We start from the raw sequence: 5,000 nt of genomic DNA on the forward strand, positions 1-5,000 counted from the left end.
ACAAACGCACGAACGACACAGCGGCGGCGGAGGAGGGAAGAAAAAGGGGATCATCTCCCCACAACAACACACCGTAAACTGTGTCGGACGACGTCTCCGTTATGTAAGAGCGGAAGGCGTAAGAGAACGTCTCGTTTAATTAACGCGAACGGCGTTGGGCTCCCGAGTCGACTTCGGGGCGGCCCTTAACGCATCGCATCAACGAGCTCGTCGCGCGCTAGTCGCGCGACGGTCGATCATGATATATAAATCAAGGATTTCGGATCTCTCTAAAACCGGGCTGGAAATCGGTCATTGTTCGTTTTGCGAAACGATATTTTATAAAAGTGAAGATTTGTATGTGTCTCGTCAAAGAACGTTCCGATGAATCGGACGCGATGCCGCGTCCAAAGTAAATCTGGACGAACGCGAGGCGAGTGTTGAGATATACATTTTCCTCCGTGAACAGATAGAAAAACGAATTCATTTTGTTGTTGCGGTGTGGTGTTGTGTGTGTATTGTAATAAATACGCACGCACGCACGCACGCAAAAAGCTACCTAGGCACCGGCGCGTCACGGCGTTTCGAACGTCCGACGCGTCGCTTGTCACACGTCTATCATATCATCATCACCCTCATATCTCTCGTATGTGCGGTGTTGGTGTGTGTTAGCTCTACTAGCTAGCTCCCTGGTTGATCCTGCCAGTAGTTATATGCTTGTCTCAAAGATTAAGCCATGCATGTCTCAGTGCAAGCCGTATTAAGGCGATACCGCGAATGGCTCAATATATCAGTTTTGGTTCCTTAGATCTTACCTCGGTTACTTGGATAACTGTGGTAATTCTAGAGCTAATACATGCAATCAGAACTCTGACCAGTGATGGGATGAGTGCTTTTATTAGATCAAAACCAATCGACGGAGGGCCTCGCGTCCGAAGTCGTTAATTTTGATGAATCTGGATAACTTTTGCCGATCGCATGGTCCAGCACCGGCGACGCATCTTTCAAATGTCTGCCTTATCAACTTTCGATGGTAGTTTCTGCGACTACCATGGTTGTCACGGGTAACGGGGAATCAGGGTTCGATTCCGGAGAGGGAGCCTGAGAAACGGCTACCACATCCAAGGAAGGCAGCAGGCGCGCAAATTACCCACTCCCGGCACGGGGAGGTAGTGACGAAAAATAACGATACGGGACTCTTACGAGGCCTCGTAATCGGAATGAGTACACTTTAAATATTTTAACGAGGAACAATTGGAGGGCAAGTCTGGTGCCAGCAGCCGCGGTAACTCCAGCTCCAATAGCGTATACTAAAATTGTTGCGGTTAAAAAGCTCGTAGTTGCATTTGTGCGCCGCGCTGTCGGTGCACCGCATCCGCGGTGATACTGACACGTCTGCGGAGCATATCGTCGGTGAGCCGTCGGTAAAACGGCGGTTCAATATCAAAATCCTATCGCGGTGCTCTTCGGTGAGTGTCGAGATGGGCCGACAATTTTACTTTGAACAAATTAGAGTGCTCAAAGCGGGCTCAAAATGCTGCTTGAATATTTCGTGCATGGAATAATAGAATATGATCTCGGTTCTATTTTGTTGGTTTTCAGAACTCCGAGGTAATGATTAATAGGGATAACTGGGGGCATTCGTATTGCGACGTTAGAGGTGAAATTCTTGGATCGTCGCAAGACGAACATCAGCGAAAGCATTTGCCAAAGGTGTTTTCATCAATCAAGAACGAAAGTTAGAGGTTCGAAGGCGATTAGATACCGCCCTAGTTCTAACCGTAAATATGTCATCTAGCGATCCGCCGACGTTACTACGATGGCTCGGCGGGCAGCTTCCGGGAAACCAAAGATTTTGGACTCCGGGGGGAGTATGGTTGCAAAGCTGAAACTTAAAGGAATTGACGGAAGGGCACCACCAGGAGTGGAGCCTGCGGCTTAATTTGACTCAACACGGGAAATCTCACCAGGCCCGGACACCGGAAGGATTGACAGATTAACAGCTCTTTCTTGATTCGGTGGGTGGTGGTGCATGGCCGTTCTTAGTTGGTGGAGCGATTTGTCTGGTTAATTCCGGTAACGAACGAGACTCTAGCCTGCTAAATAGGCGTCGTCATTTAGGTGTGCGCCGCTCCGGTGGCGCAACTCACTGGCGACGTATTAAAATTCTTCTTAGAGGGACCGGCGGCTTCGAGCCGCACGAGATTGAGCAATAACAGGTCTGTGATGCCCTTAGATGTCCTGGGCCGCACGCGCGCTACACTGAAGGAATCAGCATGTTCTCCCTGGCCTAGAGGCCCGGGCAACCCGTTGAAACTCCTTCGTGCTGGGGATTGGGGTTTGCAATTATCCCCCATAAACGAGGAATTCCTAGTAAGCGCGAGTCATAAGCTCGCGTTGATTACGTCCCTGCCCTTTGTACACACCGCCCGTCGCTACTACCGATTGAATGATTTAGTGAGGTCTTCGGACCGACACGCGGTGGCTTCACGGCCGTCGGCGTTGCTGGGAAGTTGACCAAACTTGATCATTTAGAGGAAGTAAAAGTCGTAACAAGGTTTCCGTAGGGGAACCTGCGGAAGGATCATTAACGTGTGTGTATGTGTGCGAGACGCGTGATATGTTCACGAACGTTGTTGCGCCGCTGTTGCTGTTGCTGTTGTTGCTGTTGCGACGACGACGACGACGACGACGACGACGACTTCGTACATACCGTGTTTACACATATATATATGTAATACATCCATAATGATATATATATACGACATATATACATATATATGTACGTACGCGCGCGCGCTGCTGTTCGTATCTAATGCGGACGAGCGCGCGCGCGTGTGCGTGCGTGTGTGTGTGCGTGTTTGTATATATGTATAAAAAATAAAATGTGAAATAATTGTCTCTAGCGTCTATTACGCCTAACGGCGCAGCGGCGACGGCGCCGTGGCGGTGGCCGGTGGCGGTGGTGGCATTCGTCGAAAGTGCTACCGCCGCCGCTGCCTCCGCCGCCGTCGAAGCGGCCGGGTGGCGGAAAAACGCCGAGAGACGAGCGCCGACCGGGGCATACCAAACGGAGCGTTCGAAGCGGTGAAAATCCCCACTGCCTAGCTCAGGCCCTTTATTGTCGGTTGGCGCTATACAAAACGAAATTTAAGCGGTTAGAAAGATGACAATGTCGTGCGTCACGCCAGCTCGTTGGGGGGTGCGCGGGTCGTCGTCGTTCATCATTCTAAAGGATTCGCGTCGGGGCGTTAAGCTTTTTCGGTGCCGTTTCTTTATGAACGCCTCGGCGCACATGAATTCGACCAACTTTCGACGTTAATACATAAAAACGGACAATCAAGTGGCCGACGGCGAGAGCCGTAGGCCGCTACCGTAAGTAATAACAACATTAAGAAAAAACCATTACCCTGGACGGTGGATCACTTGGCTCGCGGGTCGATGAAGAACGCAGTTAACTGCGCGTCATAGTGTGAACTGCAGGACACATTTGAACATCGACATTTCGAACGCACATTGCGGTCCGTGGAGAAATATCCAGGACCACTCCTGTCTGAGGGCCGGCTGTTAAAATATAAAAACCACACTGTTCGGTGTAGAACGCGCGCTACGTGCGCTCGCGCCGGTCGATGCGCGCGGCGGTGACGCGCGACGCGGCGGCGGCGGGTTGGTGGGGGGTGATGAACGAGCTCGCGGACGGTGCGATGGGACGATCTCTAATAAGAGTCTCTCGTCCGCGCCGCCGCGGCTCTCACTCTCTCTCTCTCTCACTATCCGCCGTCGCTGTCGTCGCGCTGCCGCTGCCGCACTACCGCGCGCGGGCGAGCGGGCGCGCGCTCTTTCGAACAATTGACGGTTTCCGTTGAACGTTCTTCGCGACGGACGACGGACGGCGGGGTGCTGCACCCCTCACGTCCGCGTACGCGCGGAGCGCGTTTACGGTCCGTTTAAATATATCGAATTGTATTGAATATGAAACGAGTGTGAAAAGATTACACGCATCGCTAAGACGCGAGTCTTCGTAGTGCGGTCTTCGTCCGAGCTCATCGGTTCGTGTATACGATATAATAAAATATATCGGAAGCACAGACGACGCGTCTCCGACGGATGCGACCGGCAGGCGGTGAATGTTTTCTTGCGCGGCAAGCGTAACGCACACACAAACATATGTAAGTAAACATTACGTGATGTTCATGTGCGCGCGCGCCTAGCCCGATGCGAGAGAGTTCACCGCTCGTCGTCGCTACGCATCCGTATTATGTCGGTGATACGCGTCGTCGTTCCAGTGCGAACGTTATATTATCGTATCGATACGGACCGATACCGAAAGGGCCGGACGATCGATCGCTAACGAAAAGTACTCGCGCTCGCGTATGCGTGTCGAGATTTTCGTTTACGCTCGTATCATCATAATCATCATCGTCATCGTCGTCGTTCATCGCGCAACGCGTGTTGTGTGTGCAGCGTTGCGTTGTGCGTGCGCGCGTCTAGAGACCTCTAAGGACTCGCGACGCGCGCGCCTCGCGCACGCGCACTCGCTCTGCGACGCGCGATGATCGCGACGGTGGGGGTGGTGTACGGTAGGCGGACTCGACGTCCGAAGGGCGTCCCGCGACGACGACCGGCCGCCGTGCGCGCTTGCTTGCTTGCGCGCGCGGTCCGTCGGTTCGTCGTCGTCAAAAATATAATAAGGGACGTCGCGTACGGATATCGCGTCTGCCTCGAATTTTTATCGTTGGCCTCAGCTCAGGGAGGATCACCCGCCGAATTTAAGCATATTAGTAAGCGGAGGAAAAGAAACTAACAAGGATTTCCCTAGTAGCGGCGAGCGAACAGGAAAGAGCCCAGCACTGAATCCCGCGATCGTCTCGAGCGCGGGAGATGTGGTGTTCGGGAGGTTCCGCTTTCTCGTCGTCGATACTCCTGTCCAAGTTCGTCTTGAACGGGGCCGTTTTCCCGCAGAGGGTGCCAGGCCCGTAGCGACGGAGGGCGGCGGCGAGAGGGACTCTCCTAAGAGTCGG

General features: G+C 52.9%; 3 non-coding genes across 3 annotated transcripts in view; all 3 read left to right on the plus strand.

The window, feature by feature from the left end:
* Positions 1–665: 665 nt before the first annotated feature.
* LOC137927683 (small subunit ribosomal RNA) lies at positions 666–2,569 on the plus strand. The gene has a single exon (XR_011107829.1). It is a non-coding gene; the product is annotated as a small subunit ribosomal RNA (ribosomal RNA).
* An 816-nt stretch (positions 2,570–3,385) lies between these two features.
* Positions 3,386–3,542, plus strand: LOC137927784 (5.8S ribosomal RNA). The gene has a single exon (XR_011107917.1). It is a non-coding gene; the product is annotated as a 5.8S ribosomal RNA (ribosomal RNA).
* Positions 3,543–4,715: 1,173 nt separating this feature from the next.
* The window catches only part of LOC137927750 (large subunit ribosomal RNA), a 4,033-nt gene continuing 3,748 nt past the window's right edge, over positions 4,716–5,000 (plus strand). Inside the window, exon 1 of the ribosomal RNA XR_011107893.1 lies at positions 4,716–5,000. This exon is cut by the window's right edge and continues 3,748 nt beyond it. This is a non-coding gene — a ribosomal RNA (large subunit ribosomal RNA).

This window comes from Battus philenor, unplaced genomic scaffold, assembly GCF_028537555.1.
Source record: "Battus philenor isolate CCGP_79_NKW_IND1 unplaced genomic scaffold, ilBatPhil1.0.hap1 SCAF_36, whole genome shotgun sequence".
NCBI lineage: Eukaryota > Metazoa > Arthropoda > Insecta > Lepidoptera > Papilionidae > Battus > Battus philenor.